Below are 25,122 nucleotides of genomic sequence, written 5' to 3'. Positions count from 1 at the left end.
GAATTTCCATGAGATAAGTCAAGCAATCCTCAGAGCCCTCACCACTCCTAAAAATGTAGTTGTATTTTTTTCACCATTCTTTCCAGTGATGCAGCACAATGGTTTCCCAGACTTTTTGCAGAGGAACCTCACCTTCAGGAATTGAAGGTGGAGATCTGCAATCAGTTCTGTTTGGCTTTAATATTCCCCCAGCAACTGCAGCTTTCCCATTGTCCCCCCTAGCCAGCCCAGACCTCCTACAATTCCCTTTCTTTGTTGCTGTCCTGTTCCCTTCCTGTGGCATCTCTGTCTCTGCTGCTGGCTCAGAGAGCGATGTCACTAAAACATAGCAAATAGATTTGGACAGATCAATCTGTTTCCCTCTGATGTCATTTATGTGTCCTCTTCTGTGCAAAGTCCTTTCCTAGACCTCATCTAAGTGACTCACGTCATGGGTTGGAAGGCACTAATGTAAAGAAGTCCAGGATTAGATGTTGAGGGAAGTAGTAGAAGAAAGAATATGCCTACTTTCCCCCCAGACAGTTCTTGCTGAGGACCTGCCTTAGGTACTCCTAAAAAGTGTTATCAGATCAGCTGAGATGGACCTCTCTGGTGTATTGAGACTTACAGGTTCTTGTAGATGCAATTCAGAGTGTGGCTTTTGCTGCACTCTCAATTCCCTCGTGCCAGCTGGTAACCTCTGCCCATTGTGAGGAGCAGGCAACAGGGCTGTGACTGGGCGGGCAGAGGAGGGCGGCACACCTGATGGATGGGACAGGGTACCCCCGGGAGGGGACTTGGTCACCAAAGCCACTTGTGTATCAGCAGGATCCCACTCTTACCCTGTTCTCAGTGGAAGCTCTGAAGAAAGGATGTGCAACAAGGCTTGGAAATTCAAGTGATAAAAGTCACTTGAAAGTGACTTTTAAGAAGTAAAAGATAAAACCAGAAAAATCTTCAAATGTGCTTATGGATGGCTTACTTAAGTAAAAAATTGTTAATGCCCTCTTACTATTTCTATTTCCATTTCATGTAACTGGAAATGTAAGTAGAAGACACCTCTGCACTCCTGCAATACTCGAGTGGTTTTTGTTACTCAGACACTGATGCTCTGGGTCTCCTATACACAACCAGCCTGTCAGTGTCCCTAGGCAGTAGTAGAAATGGCTCCCTAGTTTGTGCTCATGATCCAGCTGCTGGGAATATCTGCATTCCTGCCTGCTCCACCGACCCAGGCATGCTTCCCAGTCAGGGAGGAGGCCTAATCCTCTGAGAATCCCAAACACAAATACTGCAGCAGTATTTGGCAGGTCAGCACAGGAATTTGTGGTATTCATGAACTTGCTACAGTTTATTTTCCTTGATATGGAGGTTTTTCCAGGGGTTAGAAGGGACCGATGGACCGGTTTGGACCTCCTGCACTGTGCAGTGCTGTCAGGAGCTGTGGATCGTGTCCCTTTCTGACGCTCCATGGATTTTCCCCGCGGAGCCCAAGCCCAGCACTGCCGGGGGAGCGCTGACACCTCGCGGCCGAGCTCCAGCTCTGGGCCCTGGGTACGTCCCCTCTGTGGCTCTGCTGGAGCAGCCTCAGGCGGCGGGGTCCAAGCTGCAGAATTTTTACATAATAGATGTATTTTGTAGTTGGGCTTTGTAGCCAGGGTTGAGGAGGCCAGGTCGCCTGCAGTGAGGAGTTTATCAAATTGACTCCCAAGTTGTGTCATGCCTAAGATTTTTTGCTAAGAAGCTCAGTTTCTTTGCTATGACCAAGTCATTCAGGATGCTTGGCAAAAATGAGAGTTTTGGCACCTGAAAATCCCCATGTAACCTGAATGTTGGCAGTTCCTGGAAAAAAAAACAAAGAGGTTTAGAATGTGTCTGGAAAAAAATTATATGAAAAGCTGCTCAGTGTAAAGGTCTTATGCAATTGTTTGGATTGCTGTGCTTCTTTCTGTTGAATGTACACTGCAAGCTCCCAGTCTGTGCCGTCCTCAGAGAGGTGTTTCTGTCAGTTTTTTGAAGTAACATAGTTTGCAGTTCTTTAAGGCCCCATCTGCAGTGAAAAAAATCACACCCAAGCCCTGTCACCCTGGAGAAATAAATGTTCTATCCAGTTTGCAGTGAGGTAAGTAAAAGAGTCAGGGTGGCGATATGCTTATTCAAAACACTCCATGTCAGCATCAGAGTTGGCAACAGGACAGGGAAGTTTTTAATGTGTGTTTCCTGCTCTGGGCCCTGGAACTTGCTGTTTGACAGCCCAGAGGACAAGGACAGTGGCTCTGGTAGCAATTGTGAGAAATGTGCATGGTGCAGATCTTACCTGATGATCTGAATTGCCGTGAGCCCTAAACTGTGCCTGTAACCACTGAAAATCTGAAAACACCTGCGAGCACGTCGGCCCTCCCAAGGATCCAGACAGGATGTAGGCAGTGCGGCGTTCCAGTACTCACGCATCCTGTTCGCAGCTGTGTCCCCAGGCACGGGCTGCCGTGTGCCCGGCCTGGCCTCAGGCAGGCGGGGGAAGGACCTGAGTGCTGTATTCCTTGTGCAGTGGCTCACTCCTGCAGCAGCGCGTGCTGGAGCCCGGGGCACGGGGCGGCAGAGCAGCGGGAGCGGCGGCGGGAGCAGGGAGGGTGGCAGCGGGCTGAGGGGGAGGTCTGGGAGCGGCATTTTGGGGTCCTGACGGTGTGCCCGGCACTGCAAGGGGCTCTGCAGCCTGTCATTCCTGAGGCCGTAATCCTTGCTAAGTCCAGTTCTTTTGTAGAATATCTGACATTTTAGAATTTCCTAGGCAGCAGCTCAGTCATTTCATCTGCAGATTTCCTGGAATTTATAGTGGCATTATTTAATTACTCAGTTCCTGAGCAGCTCCCCTTTTACAATGCAGTTTTCATGATATTTCAGCTCTACCTGCAAATTAAAACTGTGGAATAGACTCAGTGATGTCCCAGTTCTCAGTTCCTTCCTCCTACAATCAGGTCTGATGATTTGATGATCTTTCTTTCTTTTTCTTTTTCTTTTCTTTTTTTTTTTTTTTTTTGGTGATGTAACTTTTTCTTTTATCAATTGAATTGCTAACCCTTGTAAACGCTTTGAATTTTTCAGTTATTTTTCATCATACCTAAAGAACATATTTCAATCTTTTGTTGGCTGCAGCAGAACACTGGCCCTTTAAGGCCAGAGGGGATGTTTTGCAAGGCTCATGTGCCTAAGGAAATCTATTAAAAAAATATTTGATGTAGCTTTTGCTAGAGAGAAGAGTGTCTGGGGAGTTATTAATGTCAGGAGCGAGTTAGAATGTAGGGGCACTGTCCCCTTAAGGGCCTGGGATGAAGGATCCTGCATTATGTTTCTCCTTCTCTCATCTGGGACAAAGATATGGCTGTTATCTCAGCCTCAGAATTGAGAGTGATTAGATGAGTGAAGCTGACCATGTATCTGATGGAAGATTGGCCTAATATGGACTCTCCAAGCTAAGAGAAAACCCCTCTGATTGCAGTTGAAAGGGAACAGCAGGAGGAGATTCCAAGTCAAGGAAGTCTGGTATGGAAGCTTATTAACACTATCAGTTAAGAGATCAATAGACCTCTATACCTGCCCCCCCAAACCCCTAAAAAAAAAACAAACAAAAAAAAGAAAGCTGATTAGCTTAATTTAAGTAGACACTGGGAATGGGAAATTGAGACAAGCTCTTTGCAGGAGCTGTTTCTACCATGAGGGAATGCCCTGAAGCATTCTTTGTCTAGCCTGGCAATTGAACTGCTTATAATAACCTTGATACCAAGGTTATTTATTAGCTCTGCTATCACACAGAGCTAATTGCTCCAACTGCTGTGTAGGTTGGAAGTTAGCTGGGAATTTTCTGAAGGAATGATTTTCAGATGGAGAATACACTACTTTTCAAAAGTTTAAATATTACTTGTGAAAATTCAGTTTTATTGGAACAATAAAAAAATGCTTCCAGAAAAATAAGAAAACCATCTCACTACCTAGAGTATTGGACAGTAGAACAGGCAGATAATCCACCTCAGTGGTCTGGGATATCCAGAAACTCCCTTTCCCTGACAAACCTTAGTTTTAAAAAACTGTAATCGTGAATTGGCCTGATTTTTTAAAAACTGGAGGGTTTTCATTTCCCAGTCACCTCTGTTTCAGGGCATGTATCGTTTCAGAACAGAGCCTTGAGCACACTGCTGCACACTAACAAAAATAAGTACCGTGATTTCTGTTCAGAAACACATTTTGTAGGAAATTCCAATACTAGTGGCAATAGTGGGTTGGATTTCAGCCCTGCTGAAAGCTGACCACCCATATGCACTGCAGCTGTGCTGGTGCCCTGTGAGTTCAGAGGATCTCTGTGCAGGGGCCAAAGGACCTCGGTGCTGTAATATTACATCTCTGAACACTGTACAGTACTTGCTTGTAGACCTCAAATTCTCATTCAGAATGAACTTTAGACAGGAAAGAAATCCAGCACATATTCTCTGTCCTTCTCCAGCCTTTATATGCCACTCTAGAGATCTTAAGAAACCAAAGCAGTGTTTTCTAGGTAGAATAGAGGTTCCTCCATAGCTCAAAGGCCAGGACTGTACTACTGATTTTGTGATGAGGCAATTATGCACAGATCAGCACCTGGGGTGTAACCTGAAGTCACTTGTGCATAAAAAACATCTTGTCACTCACAGGTAATCAAGAAGTTATACTGTAAAAATCTTTTTTTGCTGTTGTAAGCTGCATCTGCCTTGGAATGCTGTGCCAGCATGGTATACTGCATAATATTATAATACATAATACCTGTGCTGACAGGGCACTCTGAGTGCAGACATCACCTAACTTGCCAGTTCCTCCTTTCCCCAAACTGCACAATAGAAAAGGCACAGAAAGAAAATAAAGGCAGAGCCTCTTTAACTGCTTCTTGCTGGAGAAACAGTAATTTAGGAGTAACATGGTCCCTGGTTGTTCTGCACTTCTGAACAAACTATTCAGAGCAGTTTGTATCTGACCCCATAACTCCATGACAAACTTCAAAGGTCAGGCAGCCACTCTTCCCTGCCTTTCTTAACTGCATCATGTGCAGTGTTTTTTCCCTCCTTCGTGACTGCATTCTTTCTGTGAATCTTTTCATGTCTGCAGACCCATCCTAAAAAATTTCATAGCAGAAAATGATTTAAATATTTTGTGAGTATGTGAGCAAATGGAATTATCACAATGTGATAAAATAACTGATAACATTATATAGAAATTTCTCTTTTTTTTTTCATCACAAGTGACTTGAGTAACATCCTTCTGGAATGCTGTCTCTCAGAGAAATAGTGTCTGAGCTCTGTAGTGCTTTCGTAAATACCCCACAGTCCCTGCAAGTCAAAAAATCATCACATGCTTAGTGCACTTGATTATGGGGGCAGGGGCAGGCTGTCAGAATTTGTCTGTGATCCCTGATTCCAAACAAACTTTGCAGTTTTGCTGTCTGCAGCTTGTTCCCATCCTCATTGTTTGCTTCACAGCTCATGTTCAACCTCTCAGTCAAGGTCACCGTCAGTCTGAAAATCAATTTTCCATGCCTCCATTACGCCTTCCCCAACCTTATTTCTTTTCTTATCTCTCTCTCTGAAAGAGCTGCCTGCACAGCTATGGCTGACGCAAAAGTTCACATGTACAATATCTTAGCCAAATAGGAAGCCTATAATAAAATAGTCTGTAAATAATCTCTTCCCCAGTTATCGTGAGCCTTTCAGATTATTTATATTGGGCAGTCATTTAAATCTTGTCAGTGCTCCATTGTGCTGCTGCTGATTGAAATGGTAATGAATGCGATACAGTCTCTCAAATTGTTCAGTTTTTAAAAAATGCATCATTTCCAGGCAGTTAGCAGAGTTACAATTGCATCTGGCTCATTGATTGCCATGTACAAGCTGGCTGTGTCTGCAGGGCACAGTCAGTCTGGATTGCAGTGAATCCTGTGTCATCTTTGTGTTGCACATCTGTGGTATATTTGCTGACTTGCTAAAGTTAAGGTCAGCAAACAAGCCCCCAGCAACCAACAGTAAGCAGCAAACTGGTCGGAAGTATGTTTGCAATTAATTTTCCTGAGCCAACTCCTTTTCTTTTGCTGGGTACAGCTCACTATCCTGCAAGTCACTGCACTGCCTTTGACTCAAAATTCTCTCTCTGTTCTCACATCCAGACTGTGTCTGCATCTGGTTTATTCTGTGCCTGAAATCCTTTTATCTATCTATCTAAGGCTGTAATTTATGTTATGTTTGTATTAGTTTTAAAATTTCTAATCAAAATTTCCCTTGCCTCTGGCCTTAAACAGCACAGTCTTGCCTGTTCATATCCACTCAGAGTGTTGTAATTTAAAAATAGTATTTTTCTGTCTATTTAAACCCAAACACTTGTTGCTTTTTGTATTTCTCCTCATCTATCTTACTCCATAACATCCATCATTTGGTGGTTGACCCCCCCTTCCAAGGCTTCTGAAGGCCAATCTCTATCCTGTCAGTTGTATCCTAGCCTGCCTAAATACTGATTCATGTTTATGATTAGTCAACAGTAGGAGTCTGCACTGTCTCCTTGTTATGCTTCCACAGAAGAAATTTAATGTTTTGTTCTATGTAGCTTCCTGTGTGTGGAAGTCCATCCCTAAAAGTATGAAAACACTAGATGGCACTTCCATTTCTGAAGGGCTGACTGGTACTCTCCTTTTCCTTGTACTTTTCCATCTGTCTGTATCCATCTATGGGTGTTTGCTTTGCATTGTCATCCCTAGACATCATTTCCAGCCCTTAGGAGTACAGACCCAAAAGGTGGCCTTTGTTTATACAGCACTTAATGTAGGGAGCGAAGGAGGGTAAATGGGAAGGAAATCAGATATCCAGGCCTGGAATATGTGGTCATGGCAGCACAGAAGTGGTTACATGATCTTTATTTTTTGCTCTTGCAAGGCTGAAATTGAAATTGGCTTTTGCCTGAGTATTTTCTGTGCTCACTAACCTTTGTGCTAGAGCTTACAAAATCCTGTTCATTTTTACCTCCTTAGTGTATTTATAAGGCCAATTGCTGTGATATTGTTTTGGTAGTAAGTAGCCAATACATAGATCTATATAAGTTTTCTAAGCTTCACTGGAATGCAAATCTACATGAAGCAGTGATGTGACACACAGAGGAACAAGCTTAATTTTCCCTCTGGAACAATTCCAGATGTAAAATGGATGCTTCCACTCTCAGGTCCAGATTAATATCACTTCCTCTTACTGAAGAAGGCCTGACAGCAATAAATAGAGCTGGAGAGAAATTGCAGAGTGTTACATACAAATTGATTGGCTTCATTTTGAGCCATGATGAAATAAGGCAAATCCTTCACTTTTCCTGTCTTAAAAAGTGCTGGGTCATGTAGAGTTTAAAGAGGTAAAAATAAAATGGGACCATTTCCAGTGCAGAACCTCAGCTAATTTGTCAGCCCTTCAGCAGAGCAGATTGACTGGGGCAGCTTCTCATGCTGGGGCAGGAGTGTTTTATTCCAGGAATATGTGGGCAGGATGTCATCTCTGTACCAGAACCGCTCTGTGTGACAGAATGGGAAGGCATGCAAAGACACCAGCAGCTCCTTGGTGGCATGTTCACCTGCACCACTTCATGGGAGGGGTCTGAAAGTTCATCAGTCTCTCTGATGTCAACTCAGAGGAGTTTTCTGTGCCACCCTTAGCAGGAGATGGTGCCTGTCTGAGCTCAGAGGTTGTGGAGCCCTCCTGAAGAGACTACTTGACATGCTAATCTTTCCTGAAGAAGACAACTGTACTATTAGAGAAAATTACACTCTCAAAGGGGGTTATTAGCAGACAAAAAAAGCCTTGATAACTAAGCTCTTTTTCTTGCAAGTGCTCAGCTCGCACTTTGCAAGATAGACAAGGAAGCCATTCATACCTCTGGGGCTCTAAAAACTGTTGAGGTGTTTAAAGAGCAATTCTCTAAAAATGCAGCACTGGAAGTAGAGCTACAGAGGCCAGGTATACTTGTTAGATGCTGAGATCTGATCCAAGCAGTCCAGGTTTGAAGTTTAGTGACAGGTATCCCAATTGCAGTCCCATCCAAACCAGTAAAAATGTGACTGTGAGGGAAGCACTGCTGCAATCAGATCCTTGACCTGTGCCTATGGTTCTCTGGAGAGAGCACCTGTCCCAGCATGTGGGTTTGGATCCAGGTAGGCTAATGAACTGTGACCAAGCTGGCTGAAGTTTGTCCAGTGCTTCACTGGGGCTGCCAAGAGCTCCAGGTTCTTTTCGAGCCAGGGCTGGCAGGGCAGCCTTGGCAGTTCAACTTTATCTTTTTGATCTTCAGCAGAGTCAGGCACAGAGAACCCAACTGTGCAGTTTTCCTTTACAGTCCTGCCAGTTGAATTTGTTCTTTGGCAATAGGAAAATTTTCTTTAGTTGACCTTCCCACACCTGGAAACTGTGTTTCTCACCACAATTCACATCTTTGACCTCCTAACAAAGACCCAAAGCATTAAAAATGCATGAGGCCCTGGTAAGGGGGGCAGCTCAATGGCTGCATTAGCACCAAGGCTGAATTATTGATAGAAAGGGTGATTTTTACTTTCCTTTTAGCTATTGAATAATAGATTAAAAGCTGCACAATCAGATTATTTTCATTACTCACGTAAATTACTTGTTCAGTTAAGAAGAGTGAGGAGAACGAATGAAAAGCACCCAGGAGTGGCAAATACATTAGACATAAAATTTTTATGTTCTAGAGTATTTATTAATTTTAGATGCACTTTTGAATAAATGTTTTCATTTAACAGAAGTAGTAAGGAATATTTTATATCATTTAGGAGATTGGGATAGACTTTATTCTCTTTGACTGCAACTATGATACATTTATCAATACAGAACAACTAATGTGTTCTGTATTAGCTGGTGCCCTTGCTAACCCAAAAGAAAGGTGTTTAACAGTTGAAATTACCAGACAGAATATCTGATCTTTTCAATTATTATATTGTGGAATCCCTCAGCCTTCCTGTGTGTGGTATGCCACCCTGAGATGTCCCCATATGTGTAGTCCTAGAGAAATAATATCTCTCTTTGATTTTGCTTTTTCCATTTAGTTTGGCTGCAGTAAAAATAATACCTATTAAATCTTTTCAGTGACCAATAATCTTTTTGGTTTTTTTAAACTGCCTTTGGCTACCAGATCTCCTGGCTGGTTATGACTGTGCCCAGCAAGGATCCTGCTGCACATTTCTGTTAGTCAATCAAGAGCCTTCTTACGGAAGGTATTGGATGTCTCGGTTGCCCTCAATTTTGAATAGGCAGTTGCTTCTGCATTTCCACTTGTGCTACTCTCCTGCAGAGCTGGATGATGATGACTTTGGACAGCTCCTCTTCTATCAGCTTTGAAATTTTCTCAGCAGAGACTCAGCAAGTATCTGGTAGGCTGACTGGGCAGCTTTCCACTTATATCCCTGTGGCACTAACTTGAAAAAGAGGAAGAAAGAGCAAATTTCCTTTAACTGAAATAATTAAAAATAATTTGTTACAGCCTCTAAGGAAAAGTGGGACTTCCAAAATAGTGCATTTCCATTCTTCTATTGGTATTTTCTTAGCAAAAGAACCAAAAGTGACACAGCTATCAGTATTGCTTCATAGAAGTACCACAAAACGTTGTGGTTTAGTCATGTTGGGTATTGATTTAGAACCCCCTCAAATCTCTGGAAGAATCTCCCTGGATTTGTGACAATGTCTGTTGATGGGAGGCATGCCATTTAATACAACAATTCAGGGTTAGATTTCTGCACGACTGTGCCTTTCAGCAGCCACACAGGCTTGTTCCCTTACACACCCCTAGCTGATAGAGAATGAATAATATCAATGCACTTCTCAACACGACCTTCCTGGACAGCCTCAACTCTCCAGCCTCAGTCCCCACGCATTTTCAGGTCACAAGTTCTCAACAGGGGTGGGGGGATTTGCTAAATGTTGTGGTGCTGAAGACTGTGTGGTAAGAAGAGAAAGGAGGTAGCATGAGTTCACTGTGAGTAGGCTGCTGAGTGACTATCCAAGGGTAAAACAGAAATATGTACCACTGACCTACTTAGTGTTGAAAGTCTCCATATTCCATTATTGATGAACTGATCCACTTAATGCCCTCCTTGTTGCCTGCAGTGAGCTCAATAGCAGGATGATTTCAACTAGTCCTCCATTTCTTTTCTTCATATAATTAGAATTTCCCTGTTTTACATCCAGATAGCCTGACCCAATGGAATATGTACAGCTGAAATATATAGGCTGAGTCAGAATTTTGGATCTGCTTTTAAAACCTAAATTTAGACACGCAAGACCGTGAATTTTAATCTGCATGGTGTGATAAGGTCTATAAGGAAAAGCACTGATGATGATAAAATCTTGTGCTTTCAGCTTGCAGTTTAGAATTGATCCATTTTAGTAGTGTGTTTTAAAAGGACAGTTTCTACAGGATTCTAAAATATCAGCATTGTATTTTTGCTTTTTTTATACTGTTAGTCAAACTCCAGCAATAAATCAGGCTTTTCTTTGTTAAAGAAACTCAGTTGCTTCTGACAAGCTACAGTGGCAAATGGTGATCCAAATAAAACAAAGATTTTATTCTAAGAATGTTATATTTTTAGTGTATTTTAAAAAGATCTATTTTAAAAACTTACTTTTAGGTTCAGTATATGTCATACAGATAACTAGAGAGTTGAATGTAAATTACATCTTAACTAGTATGAGTGACTGTTCACTTTGCTGAAGGAGGTGATTTTAATTTTGGAAGATAACTTCTTTTTTTTAACAGTGAGGGCTGTGAATGTGGTAAATGTCATGCTGTCAGCCATGCGTGGGGTGGGGAGGAAGGAGAAAGAAGTCTTCCTGTGCTATGTTTAGCAATGCTTATGACATAAAAACAGCAACTGGGCTGGGCTGTAGTAAGTTCTGTAAGTTTTATGACCCTCTTATTTAGAACTGATTGTATGGCTACATTGGTTTGACTTAACAGCAGTCTCTTGAAAAAAAAAAAAGGAAGGAAAAGTTGTGAGTCAGTCTAGGACATGCCCTGGCAAACACCTCGGGGCAGGCAAAGGGCAAATGCCCAAATTACTTCCTTTGGGCTTCGTAACTTCTTGGTTCCTGCCAGATTAAATCTCTGGCATTGCCAGTGATGGGGTACAACAGATCACAAGGGCTGTGGACTGTGGGGCAGATTTTGTGCTGAGGGATGACTTCATTTCCCTTCGTCTTGAAGGGACTACAAGACTACAGACTCCTGGAGCCCTGAGTGCTACACAACTTAAGGCATCCTTGGATGTTAAGTTAGTTATTCTGCAAACCCTTCTGTGGTTTCACATACTTCTTTTGAGACACTGAGTTTTTTCTAATGCTCAATGTTAAACACACCATTTCTGTGTGAAGTTTAGCAGGTCTTTTTGTTAACAGTTATTACCAGGAGTCTGGTGTTGTGAGCCATAGATCTTGTATCTGGGCAGATCAGTTTGGATAATGATGGAAAACATGCAAGGTACTACAAGTGTAGCTGAGTTTTCTGCAGTAACACTTGAGCTGTGCTGAATGGAGAAGACAATATTTCTGTCATCTTTGCATTCCTCTTTTCCAGTCATTGTTGTAGGATGCTCTATGCTGTTGTATTTCCAACCCCATAGAGTTGCTCTTCCAGCTGGAAATTGGCCAGTATGAATGTGACCCAGAAATTTGACAGTTTTTTATAATAGTGTTGAATGCTTTTTCTTAACCATCCAAGTATTCCCTTTCCATACAGTCAGTCTTTGGAAAGGGAGTTCACTGGATTTATGGTGCTTAGTCAATCCTAAGAATCTGTCCTGTGATTTAGCATCATCTTGACTGCCTGTTAAGTTTGCTTAACTTAACTCAGCACTTTGTCAGAAAATGTATCACTGACCTGTTTACTTCTCATAACCCAGCAAAGGCTCTTTTGTAGCCCTTCCCCCCATGTCCAAAAATTAGGACACATTCTATTGTAAACTTGCATGTCTATTAAATGATGTGAACATAGAATGGGTCGGAGTATCTGGGAAAATAAGTCCAAGGGTGCCCAACTGCAACACAGTTAGCTGAATATGGCATTCTTCTTGCTCCTGACCTTCTGGGGAGGGGAACTCTACCTGATAAAGGCAGAGGACTTACACAGTTAAAATTTGTGTTTTGTAAGCATTTGTATTCTTGCAGATGCATCAGTTAAAAGGCCCCTACATTGTAAAAGCATCTCCACACAGCATGGGAACATCCTGTTTTATTTAAAAGATGCAAAGTGGCTACTTAGGCATCATAATTGAATAATGTGTTGCATTTCATGTTTCCATTTGCATCCTCTTCAGAAAGTCACTTAAAAAGTTGGGAGGACACAGTGAGCAGGATTAAGTTTTCTGTATTTTATGACTCAAATGTCTAACGAAAACTTGGAGAAGAAAGCATAGAAAGTGATTTCAATGACACTTCAGTTCCAATGGTACATAGCTTGCTGCTATGCCTTCGTGTGTCAGCAAAAGTGTGGCTGATAAGGCCAGGGCTGGGCACTGGTGAGGCACTTCAAATCCTGTGTTCGGTTTTGAGCTCCTCACAACACAAAAGGCATTCCCTGGAGTGTGTCCAGGGAAGGGCAATGGAGCTGGGGAAGGGGCTGGAGCACAAGTCTGATGAGGAGCAGCTGAGGGAGCTGGGAGAGTTAAGGTTGGAGGAAAGAAGGCTCAGGGGGATGTTCTCACTCTCTGCAACTACCTGACAGCAATCTATTTCTGTCTGTCATAACTGATCATAACTCTCTCTTTCTCCTCCTGTCTCTTTTATGAGGAGAGAATTACTCAGAAGTACTCTTGAATTATGGAAGGTCTAAGTTCGGCCTTGTGAATTACTATGAAGAAATTCCAGAATCTTGTCATTTCTGTTAAAATTTTTTTCCCTACAAATTGAGTCTAAGCCTTCATTCTTTGCTGTTCTTTGAATGAACCTCATTGATACCATGGATGAGATGAGCAGAGGTTTTCCAAATTTGGGATTTTGATAAAAAGGCAAAGATTTTGTGAGTGTTTTCAGCTAGCTCCCAAGGCATAAAACACACAAGATTTCCAGAAATCACTGCACTTCATACTCTTAGGTATTTATGTTCATGGAAATGCAGTTAATGCCAAGTTATAAATTGATTCAAGGTTTCCAATTTGGAAGGTATTTGACAGTATGCAAACCAGAGATCAGTCCCACAGGTGGCCCCTTCCCATCTTCAGAGACTGTATTTGAAGAAAAGCCTGACTTTTAAGGAAAATCAGAACCATTGCTAGCCAGCATTGATCGATTTATGCTTGTCCCTAACACTGGATTGATCTTCAGCATGGTTCAGTAGAAGAGAGTTTAGCCTATTACCAGGAGCAACTTTAAATGTGGAAACCTGCAAGAAGAGGGATCAAACAGTGGTCACAGGAAAGCAGAACTGAGTTTTCTGAAAGAAGCAGAAGTAGCACCGCTGCCCAATAAATAACCTAAGGGAGAAATCTCTAATCTTCAGTTAAACTTGGGTAAATGACTAGTTCTGCCAACTAGTTGGAAGGGAAATGTGAAAGCATAGCTGAAATATTGGCAGATTGTTCCAATAATGAGTTAAAGTTACAGAAATGAACTTTTCTGATGTTTTTGGATGAAAACATGTTTTTATTCTCACTGAGATGGATTTTTAAGGTATGCCTCAAAACCACAAAGAAGTATTCTGTGTGTCAATTAATAACTTAGTAGATTTTTCAATTGATTATGCTGCTTTGGGTATTTATGTTACTATAGATTTATGTCAAAGGAACTAAGTGACTAGTTCCTGTAGAAGGTCAGGAATCATAGTAAAACAAGGTTTTCAATGTTCCTTACGCTGAGCTGTGTAGTAGTTATGTCTTAACTGACTTAAGGATTTTCTTCCTGGATGCTAGAGAAAGCTCTCTCAGTGGTAGGATTTTGTTCCACTAGGAAAAAAAGTTTGTACTGGACCATTATTCATCATTGTATTGTGCTCACTTTAAATTTTTGTGCCTTCAATTCTAACACTCAGTGGATTGCTGTGAGATACAACTGCCTTTAGGGGAAGTTTATTGATCTGTATGTTGCGGGTGATTGCCATATGACATTCTCATTAGGTAACAGAATATTTTCTATAGATTTCCTGAGCTGATTAAATAAAATGAGGACTGAAACTACAATGCCAGCAGGTCAGGTTGAGGGTGAGAGGCTCTCTCTGCTTCAAGGCAAAGAGACACAGTTAAGAGGAGTGCAGATGCACCAGTAGGAGCAGGAGAGGGTCTGGAGGTTCCTTCCGGAGGTTCCTTCCTGGAAGACCTTCCTGAAGTGTCCAAACAATATACAAGGAAAAACAGAGGGAGGTAGATAACAAACTGTTCTCTCTGTATCCTTTTTCCTGGCGGCAGGAAAGAGGCTTCAGGTCTACACCTCTCCCCCTGCTGCAGAAAGGAATCAGAGCTAAGAGAGGTGAAGGAGGAGGCAGAAGCAGGGCAGTAGCACAGAACTGCAAAGAGGTTGTTTAGTAGTAAGAAAATTTGACCCCACATCCTAATGGAGAATGTTCAGGGTCTACAGTTGCCTAAAGGCAATTTTCTTTAAATAAGACTGGTTTTGCTGAATTGGTTTGGAAGCCAGTCTAAAACATATTTAGGAATCCTGTCTCACGGGTTTTTTTCTGAACGATAGTTTGGTGCCACAGAGTTGCAAATAAACTCATCTATTGTAAATACATACTGTCCCAATTTCTGTTAATTTGGAATATCTGTTTTATAGCATCTTTCAAAAGCTTCCTGAGTAATTAAGAAAAATAATCAAAGAAGGTCAGTAGTAGTTTGGTAACCCACTAAATCTTGTAACTCAACATTAGGAGGTGGCAGTTCATTGCTAACAATGCTACTGTTGTCTAAGTCCTTCTAGGCAAAGAACCAGAAAACATTTCCCAGCTAATTGGAAGCTTCATGAAGCATTCACTCTTTTAACACATGTAGCATCCCATCAGAAACCACAGTGACTAATGGGCCATTTATTAATAGAACCGGCCCCGATGACGAAACTGTTTGGCTGGTTTGAGCACTGCAATTCTTGGGCCAAAGTCTGTGCCCACTGTGTCCCACGGGCATGGAGAAACCATGGGATGGCTGGCAGTGAAGCAGACTGTGAAGAGGGAATGTGAAAGGCTAGTGCATGCCCTGTGCTCTGTAGGGAACAATGCTTCTTGGCAAACCACTGAGTGGAGTCAGAGGGGACCAGTGGGTCTGCAATTACAGTGAATGCTCCGTGATCTGTGGACTGGGGATGGAGCAGGCTGTGCACACAGGGCTGAGGTGCCTCGCAATGTAAATGTGTGGGAACGTGCTGTGTCTGCTGTTCTGCTCTCCCAGAACCTTGGCTTGTCTGTGGTTCTTGGCTGCTCTAGCAGGCCAGGCCAGATGGAAGCTCTGCCATGCAGAAAAATATTTGGTCCCACTGCAGTGCCCTCCCCAAAGCCCATATTATCTTTGGTTTTTCCACTATCCAGGTGTTCCCAGCCCACTGAAAAGCCCAAATCACAGAGAGCTGTCAGAGCAGAAGAAACCTGTGCCTCACAGGAACGCAGGAACAGATGTTGTGTTGACTGGGGAGGACCAGCTCTCTTGTACACTGCCTGTGTATCCTGGGCACGTGCAGGAAAGAGGAGTGTGACCTTGAGAAGTCTAACAAAAGAAGTGCCTATAGGATACCTAAATTGTGTTGCTTAGGTTGTTGCCAATGTTTCACTTCTAGATTTCACAGGTACCAGTACTTCATAAAAATTTTCATTGCCTTCTTTAGGATTATGCATGTTGCAATGTTCCTTTAACTTCCTTCCTCATCAGCTCACCTACAGAAACTGCAGCTCAGTGCAGGCCTGGTGACCACGTCCACTTTGAAATCCTGTCAGTGGCTCCCTGAATTGCCAAAAGGGCCATCTGGTGCACCCTGCCCAAGCCAAGTGGTGCTGGCTTGCAGAGGATTGTGCTCCTCCCTTTACTGATTGCTCACTGCTGGCTTGCCTGGTTCTCAGCTCAGGTGAAGAGTGACCCAGCTGTGTTCTGGTTGTTGCCTGCCCTTATACCCCAGGCCTGTTCTGGGGGACAGTAGTAACGTTTGCACTTTTAGAGTGTATTCCTCCACAAGACTGGTTGTACATTACAGAATTTGTCTCCAAAACTTGAAGTATGAAACATGGGTAAGTGTAAAGAGTTATTATTCACTGTTGACTTCCAGCATAAAGATTTTTATATTTCCTAGAGGAAAAATCATAATTACAGTCAATATGAAATCAGATGATTTATGTACATTCATTTGAATTGCCTCATATTCCATTCCTTTTGATTTTAAAGGTATAATGTTAGATAAAGAAATGGAGAAACTGCGGTGAGGAGGTTTTTGTGGGTTTTGTTTGTTTGTTTGGTGTTTGTTTTGGGTTGTTTGTTTTTTTGCCAGTGTGGGCAACTGGGAGTTTCAGTCATTTACCTGTAGAAAATCCAAAATATGGCTGATTAAGCCAATAATAGTTAGTATCCAATAATAGTTAATGTAATTATAGACTTTTTCATTTTTTCTTTATTAATTGGAGACAGAATACCTCCTGTCATAGGTCATAATTCAGCTCAGGGAAGAATGCTACCCTGCTCATGTGGGGAAACAGAACACAGTATGGTACACATGAGCATACTGATGGTGGTAATTACTGATATTGATTTCTGAGGAAATCCCACAGGTATTAAGAGCAGTATCCTATCAGTTTAAATCAATAAAAATTCCTGATTGTGTTTACTGTTTGTTAGGCTGAAAATGAGCTACAGGATTTGGCCTTACAAAAACACAGCTTCCCAAAAACACAGTTAAGGCATAGACAGGAGCAGCAGAACAGGAACCAGTGTCATGATAGACACTGGTGAATGACAAGGGGTAGGACCAAGCTAGAAAGAAGGAAAGTGACGAGAAAGGTGGAACCTTTCTTTTCTGATCATGAGATTTAGAATGTTTGGAGAGCTCAGATCTTCACTGCAGAGCAGCAGTTTGCAGTTTGTGGTTCTGAGGTTACTACCAGTCTGTAAAATGTTAGAACATGGTTACTAAGAAATTGAAGAAATAAAGAGAAAACATACATTTTTCCAAGAAAACAAACAAAAAGTAGAAAAATGGAAGTAAAGTATGAACAATCAATATTTAGAGTAAACTCTATTCAGTTAAATGAAGGGTGCCTGGTCTCTGGATTTCTTTTAAAAGCCCACTTCATATTTGGATTTTTTTAATACTTGAAAGCCTAAATGGCCCTTTATTAAGCGGGTCTGAAACACATTACAATACAGTATAATCTAACTTGAGAAACAATAAGCTGCCCCAGCATTTTATATTTTTGTAGTTTGATGGCTATTTGATCAAGCCACTGTGGGTTGAAGGCTTTACAATTTTTACATAGACTGATGGGTACGTTATCTTTAATAATATAAAATCTGTAAAGTTCAGAGGTCAAAAGAGCAAGAGAGACATCTTCCTTTTAGGTGTCTGTACATATGTTTATCACTATAAAATCTCATGACATAAAGCCTTCATTTTCTGTCATTCACATCATACAGCCCTCAATCAGCAATAAATGTCATTTTTAAAAGAACCTCATCCATTCTTAATTTGTGTTTCAAGGATCACATTAAGTCATTCAATCTAGTTGTCATCTCCTTTAGTAAACACTAAAGGGAAAACTAACATACCTTTTTCTAAAAATTATTAATTGAATTAATAATTTTAAGTAATTCTTAAATTATTAATTAATTTTATTGCATGATTTTAAAACAGCTTTTGAATTGTGAAGGAAAAAAAAAAAGCTAAGGGTGTTTCAAACTTTGTAAGTATGATTCATTAGGTGTTCCAAAATTTTACAGGTTATGGTTGAAGAGTACTTTTGAGAGCTGAGATGATTCAAGTATGATCTTGGGTTTTTTTGAAGCTTTAAGAAACCTAGCAGAAAAAAAAAAAAAGCCTTACATTGCAACCCTGTTGTTTCCTGACATCTTTTTGCTACCTCAGTAGCAAACTACTTCCAAAGACCTACCCACTCTTACAATCCATCCTAACCAACCTTGCCCTGGTCAGAGGGACTCACTGTAAAAGCACACAGTTTTTACCTAGGAAGCTGCAAACCTAGGGGTTTTGCAGGATGTATTTTTTGGGTGGTTAGACCACCATCTTAATTATAAATGGGTTTCAGGGAGTTGGTTGCTATAGCAACAGTCTACTTAGTGCTTTTTGTCAGAGCAAAACCCAACTTGCCTGTATGTTTGAGGGAAGACAGAATAGATAAGGGAGATTGAGCTGGTGTTTCTGCAAGAGCCACAAATTGCAGCATCCTCTATTTAAAGGACACAGGCGGAAGAGCTGCTCATTTCCCTCAATGTTTTTCCTGCTGCTGACAAGCACCATTTGATGTTTGTGTAAAATACACCCTTCCCGTATTTCAAAATTGCAACTGCATCAGGGTTAATTAAGGCTAACACCCAATCAAGCATTTCCTAAAAGTGCAGCTGAAAGCAGAGTCTTTGAAAGCAATGTCTTTGAAAAGCTGGAGCTGTGAAAATTTTCGATGCAGTGGTTTGCCTAATATCTCCTGCTGTACATCAGGCTCCCTCTCCATCCAGGCTGAAGTCAGACAGAATTTGTCTTGCCATTGATTTCTCAGCAGGCAGCTCCCTGTTTGTGTATCACAGCCCAGAAACCACCCTGACTTGATTTTTTTCCCCCTCTGTTGGCTGTGAGGTGGAGAAACATAACAAAGAAGTGATGGGGGGGGGGGCAAAAAATCCTTAATCCTGCCTAACCTTGGGTTGTGATTCTCCCATGTCCTTCAGTCACCATCTGTAGTGTGAGCAAAGCACAGAACCCAAGGCTTAGCTCTGTGGAGTTAAACAGAGCTTGAAAGCTTTTGCAGGCCTGGCACTGTGGGAGCTGGGGAAGCCTCTGTGCTCTGTGTGCTGAGCACATTTTCAATTTGTGCATAATCAATTACAACATGCTGCAGGTTTGGATTCTGTAGAGTCTGCACATTTCCTTTGCAGAATGAAACAGGGAGATGAGTGATAGGAAAGGGCCAGTTCTAAATTATGGCTTTTCTTCCTTTGTGTGAAATTCCTTTCCCAGCTGTCCCCCACTGCTTCAGACTCAGCCAGTGAGATGGGGATTTAGGGATCTTAGGAGTCTGGGGAAGAGGCTGCCTTCCTGAAGAGGGGAGAACTGTTTGGGAGGCGTCAGCTTGGCAGCCATGTGGGAAAGGAAAAAGGTTTTTGAAGCAGATTTGGTCTGTGAGAGGCAGCAGAAGGAATGTACAGCATGTGAGAGGGAAGAGTTGAGCCCGTTTGGGGCAAGTTAAAGGGAAAGTTATCATGAAAGGAAAAAGAAGTAGCTTTGGAAAGGAAAGTATCACAATGGGAGAAGACTTGTGAAGAGGAGATGGAGCAATACAATCTGCATTTGACTTCCTTTTCTCTATAAGGACAAAGTGGACCTTCCTTTTTCTTGGATCTCCAGTAATCTTTCCTGTATCTCGACCTGCAGACTAACAGTCTCCCCTCGGGTGATATAATCACTTCAAAGTGGAGGACAGCTGATTGTGGGAAGAGAAAAACTTGCTGGCTGCAGTATCTTGGTATCATTTGTGCAGTTCTCATCACTGGCTGCCACTGTTATTAAGTGCCACAAGATCTCTCAAGCTTTCCCTGAATAGCCTGACACAGGGCATGTAGAGAGAGGCTCAGATTATTGCCTTGCTCCATAGGGAAAACCTAACACAAAGTACTTCCTTCTCGCAGAAGAAAGCCTTTCTCTCTCTTTTCTGAGCTCTGTTACTGTCCAAGAACTGTGAATATCTTTCTCACCTTCAAACGTAAAAGAGATGCAGTCCCCATGGTCTGAGTGACATAAGAAACTTGCCACAGCAGATGTGTGCAGTCTATCTTTCTGGAAGAACTGACAAGGAGAGTTTGCTTAAAACAGAACAGCCTTCTGTAAGACCTGATGGGGAACTGTATTTTGGACATTTCCTTAAAAGAGTGCAGGCTCACAGTGCTACTGTGCTCATGACAACAGTCCTTCATGCCTTTCACTGGATGGTCAATTTTGGGTTTGGGTGGAGGTTTTTGGTTGGGGCTTTTTTGTGTTTTGGGGTGGTTTTTTGTTGTTGGTTGCTTTTTTTTGGGGGGGGGTAGTGGTTTTGGTTTTGTGGGTTCTTTAGAAAAATTTACTGGTGCTGGGGATTTCTGTTCTTTCCATCTCCCTGTAATCTCAGACTTTGTTTACATAGAGGCCCCTCTGCCCTAAATCACACCAGTGTCTGTAATTTCGAGTGTTGCTAGGCCACAAGATGGGACAGTGTCTGTTTTAGGGACAAATAGATGTCAGAAAAGGAGGAAATTCAAAAGGAATATTTTGGAAGTTTTACAAAGCAAAACTGGTATGTACAGCACAATAGACATCAGGTTTTAAGAGGAGCCTTAAAGACATTAAACAACACAAGGTTCATAACACGAATTAGAAACCTTTGAAGTTCCTATGCTTAAGTGAGTTTGGGAAAGGGAGCACTAAACCCAGACATACAGGAGGAGCCACTGTCCAGCTCAGAGAGTGCTGATTAGCAGAATATTGGAGGCTGGTTACTTCAGGTTTCAAAATTCTCCATTTGCTGTGGTTCTGACACTCCTTTTCCAAGCACTTCTGCAGCCCATTGGCAGAGGTGGGATGCAGAGTTGTTTGGAGGCCTCCGTAACTGGACACAAGTCTCGCTTCCCCCTTCTTCCCAACCCTTATGCCTTCCTGACCATCTCAGCAAAACTGAAGTGAAGAAGGTCTTCTGCAGAATGGTAACAACTGATTCTTTTAAACAAAAGGCCAATGCCATGCAGATAATTCTAAGGTCTTCTATAGTCAAACTTATATAGCCCAAACTTGACTTGTATTTTTGCAGTTAAATGAGAACACATTAAACCTCTGAATAAGCAGTTAAAGTGTTTGCATTCTGCCTTGACTGCTCCCCATTTCTCACACAGAGGCATTGTGTTTGTTTCCTGTCCCTCAGCCCATGCTGCTGTCCACAGAAACTGTTTTTCCTTTATTTTTTCCCTTCATTGCCATCCCCCTGAAAATCTCAAATTTGAGGCTGAAGGAGACTGAGAGCCAATTGCTGCTCTCAAGGTTAAATCTCATAATCATTTCCCTGGCTTCAAATTTATGCTGGTGCAATGAAGATGAGAATTTAGCTTTCTGTACTGTTGTCAACAGGGGAAAAATAGAGTCCCTGTAAGGCTGTATCCATGGAAACCATCCCGCTGCAATAGCGAGTAAAGCAGCAAATCAATTTCTTCAGTTTTAAAATGAAACACATTATAGTGCATCTGCCATCTGAGGGATTATCTGTGCTGATAACTGTGTGGAAAACCCCTTCTCTAGAAAGTAAGCTGGCAAGAACATTTCTTCCTCCTGATAGAATTCTGATTTTGGGTAGAGTGAGCATTGATGACAAAGTACCATGGAGACAGTACAGCGAGACAGAGCCAAGTCCACAAGCAACAGTGTTTAATGAAGGAGAAAATCGTTTAATTTAGCATTTAACCCAAGTATCTGGGCACATGGTGACTAACACTCAAATGTATTAGCAGAGGCAGTGACCTGTCACCTCCATCTCCCTGCTCTTTGCTTGCACAGCACCACATGTGACAAACAGTACATTTGTACCTGGTGGTGCATTTCTCTGACCAGCAGTGTGTGTGTGGCTGCTGGACTGTCAGATGAGATTTCAATATCGAGTGCACTGCAACCTCATCTGGGCATCTGACTTTATACAGGTGTATGTTTCAGAGCCAGAGGCACTTCCAATGCAGAAAATGTGCTGTCTGTCTCTGCACTTTGTTGTTTTTAAAATTTATCATGTGAGACTTGAGAGATGACCCGTTTGCTGTGCCATAGAGAGAGCATGGAAACACGAAGATTTCTTACACCAGACTTTGAATGTTACCATGCACTTTCCTCCTGTGTGCACAGAGATTCTGCCTTTATTTTTCACCTATTAAGGTATCTCTGGGCATTTTGAAAATTAATATTGTCGTTTATCAGACAATTGCCTATATGCAGATGAGGCTCCACTCTGCTTTTCCTTTTTATCAAATCCAAATATTGCAGTTTGCCTTCCCTATGCCTGACAGATTGAGAAATTATCTGTGTGGAAGAAATGTGACTTTATTTAAGAGAACGGGAATGAAGTTGAACCAGGAAGTAATAAAATTGAACGAGCAGGGAATAAAGAGCATTACAGGAATTGCCTAAACTGTGGGTAGCCTTTCAGTTGGTAAGTATCACATACACATTATTCTGTCACCTTGCAGTGCCTGGGCTGTATTTCGTCTGCTTCTGAATCTCAGTTCCTTGATAACAGCAATCACACATGCAATACTGTCTCCTTTTATCTGCAGCTGCCCCATCTATTATAGCAATCCCTCTTTGATTGACAGTTATGTATTTTTTGCTGACCTGAGGGCAAGCATATTGCAATGCACTCCTTTCAGGGCTATCACTGAAACACATCCAAAGTCTTCAACTGGTGCATAATGTGGCAGTTCAGCATTTCAATGAAGTGAGCACATATTATTGGGGGCACACATGGGTTTTATTGCTTTGCCACATCTACCAGTTAATGGAAGATGCAGTTCAAACCCCATTACGTTGTAGAAATAGCTCAGTGGTCTGAAATGCTGTTGTTTGCAGAGACTGTTTTGTTCTAGCTGTGTCCAGTTGCTATGATATGCGGTGCTGTCTGTTTGGTTAGTTCCAGAGACTTTAGAGTTGGGAAAGATATCCCAATGCACTGCTTGAGGACTGTTTCCTTGCTGAAGATGAAGTTTCCTGCTGAAAAACATCTGATTGAAAAGCACAGACTTCTGCAGCTTGTTTTCTATGATCCATGAATGTATAGATCTAAAAATCCTCTCTGTATTCAGGAGCTGGACTGCATTCACTAAATCCTAGCCTTTAGGTACTGAAGAATGAAAATTATACCTTTCATTGCACTTTCTACTGGTAATTCCCACCTTCTACATAAGCCTTCTATATTCCCACATAAGGATACCATTTGCCCCTGGGATTCCTTTACCACCAGGGTTCAAATTCCTGGTGAGCTCAGACATAAGACATTTGCAGCTTTCTTTCTAAAATGCCAGGCTTCCCTGGAGAGATGGAGGAGAAGCTGTGACTGGCATTTCTTGTACCACTCTTAATCACAGGGTAGCGAAGCCCCAGAGACCAGGCATGGCTCGGGGGAACCCTGCACACCAGTTGAGTAGAGGGGATGGGCTCATCTGTTACTGTGGGCACTGGGACATGTGAAGATGGACTGGTGAAACCTGGAGATTTTAATGGCTTCTGATATGAGCTTTTCCTGTGCCCCATGACAAATGGCAAGAAAGTTGACCTTCTTCTTCCCACCTCCTTCAGGTCAGATCTGGGAGTCCATGGCAGGAGCAGGGGCTGCATTTGTTCTGAGGAACAAAGCAGGAGCCACCTCTGTATCCGTCACTTCTCTCACAGCTGCCGAGCGAGGCATTTTAAAGCCTTCTTTACGTACAAGCTCTTGGGGTTTGCACAGTCACGTCCAGCGTAGGGGTGTTTCTCGATGATGTCTGTCTCCATGGATTCAGGGGTGACACCATGTTTGTGTATTGCCTCTTCTTACACTGCCACCCCCGTGATCAAGGCAAAGATCCTGAGTCATCTTCACAAAGATTTAAAGTTTCCAGCAAACCTGTGGGCCATCTGGGAATGTGGGCAGGCAAGAGATACTGCGTAGGAAAACTCGGTCACATGGTGGTGTTTATATCTGTCACTAGAGCCAGTTCTTTTAACCATGTTAAAAACCATTTTAATTATTGTCTAATTTTTTTTTCTGTAAGAAATTGTAACAAACATCAAGGCTGCAGTAAAATGATTCCTTAAAATGAGCCCAGTCCTTAAAGTCACCTTACGAAATGGCAAATTCCATCTATATTCTGAAGTGCCATTCCTTTTACTGTTAGATAAACCTCTATCAAAAACCAACAGTTCCCTTTTGGAAAAAACTTGAATTGCCTTCTCTCTGAGACTCAGGTGATGCTGCATCTGTGACCTGTGTCACATCCCTGCCCTGGCAGGTATTGTCGGTGCTGGCACGTGGTGTCACACAGCAGCTGCCACTTGATACAATGCAAAGAAAGTGCCCCCAGCCCAGGAATGTCTGCTCGTGTTATGTCTTGTTCAGTGTAAAGATACAGACTGTTACCACTCCTGACAGTCACACAGCTCTGACTCCCTTCTCTCTTTCTACCAGAAAGCAGCTCCTCAAAATTAGAATCCCTTTGCATTCCTAGCCTGCGAAGGCAGGGATATTCTTAGCAGTACCCTGTGGATTAATATTCACAACAACTTAAAAATATCAGGCCATGCATATGTTGATCTATTCTTCTAACCTAAAAAAGCTGTGCCTAGCCCTGATTTCTTACATATACTAGCTGTTGGCACAAACCTTGCCATGCCTGTTACTCAGTTTTTAATTTCAGAAATATCTAAAAGAGGCAAGTAGTTCTAACGATAGTGATGTGTTCTTGAATGACAAGTTCTGCTAAAAAATCCGGTGACATAAGTAGGTGACTTGCTAGTCAGCAGAAACTTCACAAATGCAGCACTGCTTGCAACAAAAATGGAAAAAAAAACTAGAATCACTTCTTTCAGGAGAGGAAGACCTAATTCACTGATGAACAGATTATAACTGAATGATGTGTTAATAAAGGGTATGGAAAACTGACAGTCTGTGGCCCTTAACTTCATGCAGACCCTAAAAAAATGTTGCTCCCTGCAATGGGAGACTTGTTAGTGGGCAAGGTCACTTCCACTATTATATAAATAGCCAAGTGGGTGGCTGAACCTCCACAGACTTGAAAATGTAAGGATGTTCTTGCCTCATGCAGAGAGAAACACTGTCCTTTTTAGTTTGTGCTGCTTAGGAAGCCTTTAGAGATGACCAGAAGCAGAAACACTACTGTGAGCAACAAGAGCCAGAGAAGTGTTA

General features: G+C 42.1%; 1 protein-coding gene across 1 annotated transcript in view; it reads right to left on the bottom strand.

Annotated features, from left to right (window-relative positions):
* Nucleotides 1–25,122, bottom strand: part of AMER3 (APC membrane recruitment protein 3) — a 39,591-nt gene that overhangs the window by 3,874 nt on the left and 10,595 nt on the right. The window lies entirely within an intron of this gene.

The sequence above is a fragment of the Manacus vitellinus genome, unplaced genomic scaffold, assembly GCF_001715985.3.
Source record: "Manacus vitellinus isolate BGI_N305 unplaced genomic scaffold, ASM171598v3 scaffold_60_pilon, whole genome shotgun sequence".
Lineage (NCBI taxonomy): Eukaryota > Metazoa > Chordata > Aves > Passeriformes > Pipridae > Manacus > Manacus vitellinus.
This window is presented reverse-complemented; position numbering and strand designations above follow the sequence as displayed.